The following is a 10997-nucleotide window of genomic DNA, read 5'->3' on the forward strand; positions in this document are numbered from 1 at the left end:
CTTATACCCAGGGCCGGCTCCAGGCACCAGCGCATGAAGCAGGTGCTTGGGGCGGCCAATGGAAAGGGGCAGCACGTCTGGGTCTTCGGCGGCAAGTCCCTCGGTCCCTCTCGGAGGGAAGGACTGGCCGCCGAATTGCCGCCGAAAAATAAAGGGGCGCGGCAGAGCTGCTGCCGCCGAAGTGCCACCGATCGCGGCTTTATCTTTTTTTTTTTTTTTCTTCGCTGCTTGGGGTGGCAAAAAAGCCGGAGCCGGCCCTGCTTAGACCCTAGCCAGCCAAAGCAGAGCTAGATGGAGGAGGCCAATGCAGCAATGTGCTGGTGGGGAGGTTGGGACCCTCCCAAAGATCCCCTTGTTAAAACCAAAGGGAAGGTTGGGGGAATTTCACTGCCTCACCCCATCTCTGGATAGGGATAACTCACCCCGGACAGAGGGGACAGATCCCTGGAGCTTGTATAAATAGTTCTTCAGAAGTCTACAAAACACTTGACAATCTTTAGACAGCAGGTGTGATGCGCCTGTATCCCTGTTCCCTTGGTTCCGCAGCTGTTGGTCATATCCCCCTGATGTCTCTCCTCCTAAACATAGATTGTGTGCCCTTCTCATGGGTTTGTGCAGCTCAACAGGGCTGGGATCTCTAGGCACCACCATAATAGTGAGCATAAAAAAAGAACAACGATTCTGCCTTTGCAATGGTACAGAGCACCACACACGGCAGGGACTGTCAACAAATCTCCCAGGGCAGGGCGGGATCTTCACCCCCTGCACACTCCACATGATACATGAGACCCGGCGCTCTATTAGAAACACACTCAGCATATTCTTCAGCAATGAGCCCTTACCAAGCCAGCGTCCGAGCGCCACCTCCATCCTTGGCTGTGCTTACAAAAAGCATTTTGGATGCTGTGGGGCGATGAATAGATTCCTCAGGCCCTCGGCCATCTCCTGCACAATGCGCACGCCCCGGGTACAGAAGGCTTATCACAGCTAAGTGTGTGGGGAGGGGGGGAAGGATGCTCTCGTGGCAGCCCATCACTGTGTGAGGGAGATCCACGTCTGTTTAATAGGCACCTATAGATCAGGCTTCACACACCAGGGGACCTTTCCTGGGGCAGGAGCGTTTCGTTTCTGGCTCTGGGGCCAGAGCCCTTTCGCTCCAGGGGAGAAGTGCTCCTCTTTGGCCAGCTGTCCGGCAGCCAAGCCAGCCCCTTGGCACGGTGAGCCAAGGACACAGAAGAGAGGCTTGGAGGTGGCAGCCAGCGTCTCGGGAGACAGGCCCCTTTTGTTCTCACTCAGGAACACCAGTGCCCACGCGAATGAGACTGAGCTCCTGTTTGAAACGGCCCACTCCGCGCAGTTCTGGGAGGGCTGCACGGAGCCCATGCGGCAGCAGGCGAGGTGCAAACTGCTCCCCGGGTGCGACCCAGCGCTTCCCAGCAGCACCAGCTCCATCTGCCCTTGCTGGGCTCCCAGCAGCACATCCTTAGTATTTGTGCAAGCGCCTGGCTCGCAGCTGCCCTTCCGTTCTTTGTCCTGCCCGGGAGAAACACGAGGCTGTTGAATCAACAGAGCGGGTGGGACGGGGGGGAACCCATCCTCATCACTGGGTACTAACAAGGAAGCTTTAAACGCACTGTTGGAAATCTGTCCCTCCCTTTGGCCTGTGCAGCTGACTACCACGGGCGACCTAGATGGGAGATGCTCCAGGGCTGGGGATAGAGTTCACATCTGCTTTTACCCTTCACAGCTCCCCAGCCAGTGCCCCTGTAAAGTCCTTGGCATTTAGCCCAGCAGCACTTGTCAGCTTGTGCGGCTTCCCCCTGCTTCCATGCCCTGTGACTAGTATAGATGCCGCGTTCATGGGACGGGGGACTAGCAACTGAACTGCCCCTACAGGAATCTCCTCTCCATCCAGTTGGACCAGACCCCTCACCATAGCATCTGAGAGTCATCCGTGTATTTTCTCCTCGCATAGGGTGACCAGATGTCCCGATTTTATAGGGAGAGTCCCAATTTTTGGATCTTTTTCTTATATAGGCTCCTATTACCTCCCACCCCCCATCCCGATTTTTCACACTTGCTATCTGGTCACCCTATCCTCGCATCGCCCTCAGGAGCTAGGCAGGTATTATTCCTATTCTACAAATGGGTACTGAGGGACATAGTAGATGAAGTGACACACAGGGAATCCCAGTTGACAGCCCTATCCGCTAGGCAGGCATGCGTGCGTACACACACACGGGCACACAAATATCTAATGCCGTTTACAAGGTGTTGTTGAATCCTGATCTACCATTGGAGCTTCTGGTATAACAATTCCATCAGTTCTGCAGACCAGCCACTACAGGGGAAAGGTAACTCACACTGGGCAGTATGTTACACCCTTCCCCTACTTGGGGAAGCTCGTCCTGCGTTTCTGAGGCCCACACCAGCTCAAATCCGAGAGAAGTCCCTGCCTGTAACAAACTACATCATGGCTCGGCACTGGACTGAAACTAGATTTAATTGATGCATAGGCTGCCCGCTGGCCTTCTGCACAGGGGTGAAAACGCCGCCTTCTGCAGACACAGGCAGACAGGAATAAATGGCACAGTAACTGGCTGAAGTTGGAGGTTTGTTCTGAAGCAGAGCAGAAATAGATGCATTACGTTAACAAGTCTGCACCTGCAATTGACTCTAGCTTGTGTCCCAAGGTAAAGCCGTGTCAGGCTCAGCACTTCAGCCCACGGCACCAGCTTTCTCCGGCACTTCAACAGTCTGATTCCCCTAGAGCGCTGCGAACCAGAGCCGTAGCAATTAGCAGCAGCGAGTGACCCAGGCACGCCCCACTGGATCAATGGCTGTGCTGGCTGGATGACTACAATCATGCCATGATTGCACTAGACCTGGAAAGGCAGCAGAAAGCAGCCGATTCCCTTATATAAGCTCGGTGTTGGAAACTGCACACAAGGATGGGGGTGGGGGAAGTGTTGTGATTTATGTCAGTGTTTAAGAGGGAGACTATGGCGATTTAGGCAGAAGGAAGATGTTAAGATTATGCAAAACGCTGCAAGTGAGTCTCCCAAGAGCCCCTGATTTTGCATCCCAACTCTTCCTCTAACGAGGTCCTCCTCATTAGTATGGCTCTAGCCTCTCTCTCAACAAGCAAACCTAGATGTCATCTTCCGTTCTAAGGCTGAGCCACCCCACGGAGAAAAAAGCAGGTTCCTGTCTCTCAGCACAAGCAGCTCACTCTCTCTTTCCCTGCCAGTGAGACCGATTGCAGATTCGCCCTTCTCACTTCCTAGTTTCGTTTCCCTTCTTTGCACTGTTTGATGGGTTTTCTGATTCCCATTGGTACTTCTCAAATGTGCACGAGCCGAGTCCTCACCACAAATCCTACTAGCCAGTACTCTGGGTTAGTACTCACCACACACCAACATAACGAGTACTCTGAATGAGTACTTGCACCAACGATATGCTGGACAGTACTCTGAAGAAATCCTCCTCACAAAAACCTGCTGGACAACTTCCCAGACAAGTACTCGCTAGAAAAAGCTTGCTGGACAGTACTCTGAGGGCCACATCCTGCTCCCAGAGATGCCAATGGCAAGATGCCCTGTCATGGCGATGCTCTACTCACCAACGGTCTGGTGCCTCCTGCTGGTCACCCTGGGGACTTAGCTCCTGAGTTGGACTCCCCCGTCCACTGTCTGCACACCGTCGCTCCAACTCTGGTCTGCGGCTCCTCTCGCTCCAGAACCTCCAGCATCTCCTTTGTGACTTAGTCCTCCAGTAAGGTCACTCAGCGTTCCCCGTTCTGGGGTACAGTCCCTCAGCAGGCCTGGGCAGTCTGCCCATTTGCTCAGTTCTACACCACGCCCTCAGTGGCTGCTAAGGGAACCCAGGTCGCCCTCTTCTCTGAGCTCCAGCCTACAGACCCTCAGCTCAGAGCTTCCTCTCTCTGCCCTCACTGCTCCTTCCCTGGACTGCTTCCTGCTCTCTGGTTCCCCTTCTTTCTCTGGGTGTACCGGCTCCAAGAACCCTCTTCCCAGGGAGTGACTGCTGCCTGCCTTCCTGCAGCCTTTCCCAGCAGCCCCCAAACACTCCTGCCTCTTTCCAAGGAGTGACTGTCCTTTCTCAGCAGCAGCCCAGGCCTGCTTCATAGGCCCTGCCTGTTCCTGCACAGCTGAACTTGTTCCTAATCAATCTCCTGCTCCCTGGCTCCTGCTCCAGGTGCAGCCTGTGGAGTTAATTAACCTACTCGGCCACCTTAACCCCTCATTCCTGTGTGGGGTGGACACCCCATCACACTCCTATTGACTTCAATGGACTAGGATTTGGCCCTGAATAAGTACTCATCACCACACAAACACATACTGGACAGTACTCCAGATTAGTACTCACCACACAAAAACATACTGGGCATTACCTCAGATTACTACACACCACACAAATACATACTGGACAGTACTCCAGATTAGATTAGTACTCACCACACAAAAACATACTGGACATTATTCCAGATTAGTACTCACCACACAAAAACATACCGGATGAATCTAAATCACAGAGACATGAATATTTCTAAATATTCCACCTTCCCTCTCCCTTCCTTTGTTCCATACCAAACCCCCAGTCACTGAATCCCACGTATCTGGGACCAGGTCATGGCCCATAGCTGGACAGCAGATAAGAACACAAACAAACTGCCCCCTACCTTCCCCCAGGCCTGGGCCAGCCCATGGCAGGTCCGTGTATGCCTTGGTAGAATTTTGCCCCTGGTCTTCCAATTTCTCATGGCGCCTTCATTCCCCGTTTTTCTCTCTAATCACTTTCCTTCTGCTAGCCTCCTTGTGGCTCTCTCCCCCCCTCCAACTAACTTCCTGCCCCCTTTCTCTCCCTCCCTCCCTCCCACCAACCCACATGGCATGCTTGGCCCCCTCCCTCTCTTTCCCCCATTTGGCTCCCAATTCTCTTTTCCTCCTTCTCCCTCCCAGCTCACTAAGCCCTCTCCTCCCTCTCTCCTCCCATCCCAAGAGCTCAGGGGAGGAGGGCGTAGGCAGGAGGGGAGTTGGGCAGGATGACCAGAACTGAGAACCAAGGCGGGGGAACTTCCCCCCGTCCACTATGAGTGAGCCAGGAGAAGGCCCGAGCTGTTCACAGTGGAGGTCTTGTGCCCCCTGTTCTCTATGTTCTGGCTCCAATGCACACACACCCCTTGCCAGCCCTACAATCACATGGGGCTGCTCCCTGTGCTCTCTGCAGGGCTCCACATTGCACAGGGGGCGCGAGGGCCCCTAGCTCACAGCAAGCTGCACTAGTCCATTGCAGGGCTGGTGGGTGTTGGCAACACACTGGATCCTGGCATGGCCATAGGTGGGACCCGAATTCCTCATGCAGGTTGGGAGAGGGGCACCAGAGCCTCCTGCTTTGCACTTAGCAACCTTCTTCCACCCTCTCCCTGTGAGAGGCAAGAGCTCCCACACCTGCCACTGACATGTGGGACCATAGGTGCCTTAATGTTCTCATTACACTGTATAAATCAAGCCTGAGGCATTGCTCTTCTAAACAAAGAGCATAGAGGGGAACAGCAGAGTAGCTGTGACATACGCCCAGTAAAGGAATACAATTTCAGAAAGGGCCCAGGACATGCCAATAACATCATTACTATCAAGGGAATACACAATATCCTATTAACAGGCAGGACACAAAGGCATTAGGCACTAAAGAGAGTGTCAGAAACACAGAGTTCACAAATGTAGGGTTTACCTGTATTGTTATCTGTACTAAGGTAGAACCTAGAGAGGCCCCAGACAGGATCAAGACCCCATTCTGCTAACCACTGTACAGACATGTAGTAAGAGACCGTCCTTACCCGAAAGAGCTCACAATCTAGACAGACAACACGGGGGAGAGGTGGGTGAAACCTACCAGCAGAGTTCCCAGGGATATGAGTGACACTTGCAAGCAGTTATTAACAAGACACAATCACAATGCGTTCTGCTTTGAGTAGATACAAGAGCCCGTGTTCCATGAGTGGGCTACACTATCCCATTCCCTAGGAAGTAGCCTCTTCGGAGGTAAGGTTCTTTTCTTTTCTTTTCTAAACTTGGAAATTTTATGAAGTTCCAATATTTGTTCAAGTTCCCAGCGTTACATTCCTTCCACGCTACTCTTGTCTGAACTGGATTTCAGGCCTTATCACTTTAAAGATGATTCAAGAGAAATTACAGGGGAATTACACTCTATCTGGCTCTGGAAATGGTCTTTGTGCTCATATTATTAGCCCACAACACTCCATCTCCACAATTACCATTGCTGTTTTAGCTCTGTCTGTCTGGAACACTGAAGGGGAAGCAGCAGTCAGTGCTTTTAGTTACGTGATTTGTTCAACTTAAACACATTTACCTCTCTAGGGTACGTCTACACTGCCTGGGCCCACAGACTTCCATTAGCAGGGCTCATGCTAGCATGCTATAAAAAGCGGTGTAGATGTCCCAGCTCGGACTGGAGCGCAGGCTCCAAAGTCTGGGGGCAGGGCAGGAGAGCCCAAGCTCCAGCATGTCATAGCACTGTCTACGCCGGGGGTGGACAAAATTTTTGGCCCGAGGACCATATCTGGGAATAGAAATTGTATGGCGGGCCATGAATACTCACAAAATTGAGGTTGAGGTGCGGGAGGGGTTGAGGACTCTGGCTGGGGATGTGGACTCTGGGGTGGAGCTGGGAATGAGGAGTTTGGGGTGCAGGAGGATGCTCCGGGCTGGGATCGAGGGGTTTGGAGGGGGATCAGGGCTGGGGCAGGGGGTTGTGGCGCGGGGGGAGGCTCAGGGGTGCAGGCTCTGGGCGGCGCTTACCTCAAGCGGTTGCTGGAAGCAGTGGCATGTCCCTTCTCCGGCTCCTATGTGGAGGTGTGGCCTGGCAGCTCTGCATGCTGCCCCATTTGAAGGCACCACCCCTGCAGCTCCCATTGGCCGCAGAGCAGCTCCCAACCCTGCTCCCCAGCGGGAACTCGAGGGCCGGATTAAAATGGCTGGTGGGCCGGATCCAGCCTGTGGGCCGTAGTTTGCCCACTCCTGGTCTATGCAGATGCAGTGTAGACAAACCCCTAGAGTCCAATAAACAGCGCAAAGCCACCAGCCCATCAATGCGTCTGCTTGATTCCAAACCCTACGGAGAGGTTCTATTACAAAGAAGGACAACCTAGTAGCCTCATATCAGGATGTTTGAAAAAAGGATACAACAAATGGATCAAATGTATATTACACAAGCAGTGCTTTGCTGTGGTAACACCACAGAAAAATCAAGGATTTTAAAACCTTCTTGGTGCATTTGCAACAACTATTGTAACATTCTAATCCAGTTGGGGATCATCTGGTATTCCGAAAGAGGACCGTTTCATGTTTCCTTTTATGGGCAAATCTGGAATTGTCCCTAGGATGGGTTCTGTTCCTGAACCTGCCACAGCCTTTTTCCATGATCTAAGACAAAAAGAAATCACTTTGTGCCTCAGTTTCCCCCATCTGTAACATGGGGATAATGATCCTGACCTCCCTAGTAGGGCTGTTATGAAGCCTCATTCATTAACGTTTACAAAGCACTTTGGATGGAAGGCGCTGGAGAAAGTCAGAAATATCAACGTCATCATCATCATCTCCTTGGCAATGTGCAGGACACAGCTTGGAGCCATGTGGCTAGAGAAGGTTTATTAAAGGCACCGCTTGATGCAATCGGACTAAGTCTACTCACAGCACTGCAAGCTGGGAACTTGCTGCTTTATTCACCTGCAGCGCAAGGCGGGGACTCCCATTGACCCAACATGAAGTAAAGGAAGGGGGGCGTGGAGCACAGTTCCATCCCATAATATGCTGGGTAACCCAGTGAACCCAATCATGACCACGTGACTGCAGAAGGGCTTTGGGACCAGATTTTTAAAGATATTTAGTTGTGTCAAAATGCAGGTTGGCACCTAGTGGAAATTTGCCCATTGGGATTTAGGCCCCGACGTGCTTTTGAAAAGCCTACTGCGTGCCTAGCTACATCTTTAGGCAGATAAACACTTTACCTTGGTGAGCACGGCCTGCACTATTTGTGGAAGTCATTTTTTTCACTTCCCCGCATCTGACAGAGTCATTCACCCCCCTGCAAAGTGAGTACTATAGGTTGTTGAATCAGAATCTCTTCTCACACTGGTGGTGGCGTCTGTGCCCACTTTGTACCAGGGTAAGTGCCAGGTGTGGGATGGGGAGTCCCAGCGTTCTATTCCTGGCGCTGCCGACTGCTGCAGATTGGCTGTGTGACTTTCCGCATGTGGCTTCTCCTCTCGGTGCTTCATTTTCCTCTTCTGTGAAATGGAGGAGAACAAGACTCGCCCAACTCACAGGCCTGGCACAAGTTTCAATTCACTAGTGTTTGTAAAGTGCTTTGAGGTTGTCCCAAGTGCAAAGTATTGTCATTCCATGGAGTGTCCACTTTGTTCACTGGCGAACATTTCATTGGGTCAGGGCAGGTCAAAACAAGCCTCTTCCCAGCTTGCTGATGTCTCCCTCTTCAGATGCGGCTGCACCAAGAGCCTTTCCTGACACGAGAGAGCTGCAGGCTAGGTTTACAGAGGTGCCATCTACCTCCCAGAGCTATGGAAAAGCTCAGAGGGTTTAATACATAGCTGTTACATAGCGCTGTTCATCTTCGATCTCAAAGCACTTCACCGTCTTTAATGTATTTTAGCCCCTCAACACCCATTTGAGGTAGGGCACTGCTATTATCCCCACTCTACAGATTGGAAACTGAGGCACAGAGAGGCTAACTGGCTTGCCAAAGGTCATACAGGGAAGTCTCTGGTGGAGCAGGAAATTCAATAGAGGTCTCTCAAGTGAAGTAGCTGGAATTTCTCGGACAAATCTGGCTGTGTGGGATCCTAGGAAAAGCGCTGTCATTTCACACAGATGAGGTGTTTAATCAGACACACAAATCCCCACATTCAGGGGATGTCAGCAGGGCCAGCTCTGGCTTTTTTGCCTCCCCAGGCAAAAAAGCCTCCCGCCGCCCCCGGCCCGGACCGCAGCAGCGGAGGGGCCCGAGCCCGACCGCAGCCCCGCTGTCCCCGCCAGCCAAAGTGCCACGGGGAGGGTGGCAAGCCCGGCCGCGGGCCCACTCTCCCTGGCCGGCCAGAGCGCTGGGGGGAGGGCGGCGAGCCCGGCCGCGGCCCTGCTGTCCCCGACCAGCCGGAGCGCCGGGAGAAGGGCAGCAAGCCCGGCCAGGGCCCCGCTCTCCCCGACCGGACGGAGCACCGGAAGAAGGGCAGCAAGCCCGGCCAGGGCCCCGCTCTCCCCAACCGGCCGGAGCGCTGGGAGGAGAGCGGCGAGCCCGGCCGCGGCCCTGCTCTCCCCGGCCGGCCGGAGCGCCGCCCCACTCCAGGTGCCGCCCCAAGCACATGCTTGGTAGGCTGGTGCCTGGAACTGGCCCTGGATGTCAGGGATGGTCAGATAATACTTAGTCCTGCCATGAGTGCAGGGGACTGGACTAGAGAACTTCTCAAAGTCCCTTCCAGTCCTAGGATCCTTTCTCCTCTAAACCTTTGAAGACTCCAATGTAAAGGAAAAACCATCCCCACTTTGATCTGCAGTCTGACACTATGTGGTAGTGCCCCTTGGCGTTTAGCTGACTAGGATACTGCAGGAGGAATGTATTGCAGACCCCGTAAGTTAATAGCAACATTTTGCTCTTATATCTAACTGGTGGATCTAAAGCCCCAGCACTTGGTGGATCACTCTCAAGCAGTGTTTTGCACTCAATGCTATTGCCACGCAGGCTGTGGTTTAAATGCCAACGTCTCCTAGTGGGATTATTGTTCAGTAATCCATCCCTGCTGTTATTCCAAAAAAATCACATAAACCCATGGAGTTTTTCTGGGATTTCAGACTCCCCTAAGGCTAATTTTGCTGAAAGCCACATTAAACTAATAGCCCCATGAAAGGCCCATTGTGAGATGTAATTGGATTGCAGGACTTCCCTCTACAAAATAATAAAAAGACTGCCAAAGGCAGTTTCCTAAGGTCAATTATCTTTGCGTTGCTGGAGCCTGAGTGGAAGCTGGCCCTGGCCTTCCATTTTACAGGCCAGTTAATCAAAACGCAGGGGCTTTCCTATGAATCTGACCTCCTCAGCAGTTAGAAGGGGGAGGCAGAGACCAGCTTTAATTCTCCAGGCAATGAGCAAAGGCTACCTCACAGTCACCTCACGAGGGAACTGGTCGGTAAACAAAGCTGGTGGGGAAAAGAAAAAGCCGGGTTACAGCCTCCAAGGAGAACAGGGAGAAGGCAAATTCAACCACTCGACTCTCTTTGCTCCTGAAGGAGGCGCTGTGATGTCCGGGCTTGGTGTGTCTAGCACTGCCTCGGAGCAGCACCCTGGCACCCCGGAGGGGAGAAGGGACTGTGCGAGCGTAGATCTACTTTAGCTCAAGTTACAGAAGTCATTTAGAAATGAAGCACTGGGGTCTAGCCCAAACTCTCCTTCTGCAGGAGTGATCTGTGTAATAGCGCCACCTGACTGGTGTGGTGTGTGGTGTTGTTACATCACCAAAAGCAGCACTGAAAATCCCCCCCCCCCCCCCACCTGGGCATTTGTTCCCCGACTCTTATTTTAACTCTCAGTAATGCCAGGGGTTGTGGGTCGGCCTGTCGCATCGAGACAGCGCCATCTGCTTCGCAGGCTGGTCAAATGCTTCTGCTGAGAGTAGGGTTGCCAACCCTCCAGGATTGCCCTGGAGTCTCCAAGAATGAAAGATTCACCTTTAATTAAAGGTTTCAGAGTAGCAGCCGTGTTAGTCTGTATCTGCAAAAAGAAGAACAGGAGTACTTGTGGCACCTTAGAGACTAACAAATTTATTAGAGCATAAGTTTTCGTGGACTACAGCATCTGAAGAAGTGGGATGTAGTCCACGAAAGCTTATGCTCTAATAAATTTGTTAGTCTCTAAGGTGCCACAAGTACTCCTGTTCTTCTTTTTGCAGA

The sequence above is a fragment of the Trachemys scripta genome, chromosome 7 (assembly GCF_013100865.1).
Source record: "Trachemys scripta elegans isolate TJP31775 chromosome 7, CAS_Tse_1.0, whole genome shotgun sequence".
NCBI classification, from domain to species: Eukaryota; Metazoa; Chordata; order Testudines; family Emydidae; genus Trachemys; species Trachemys scripta.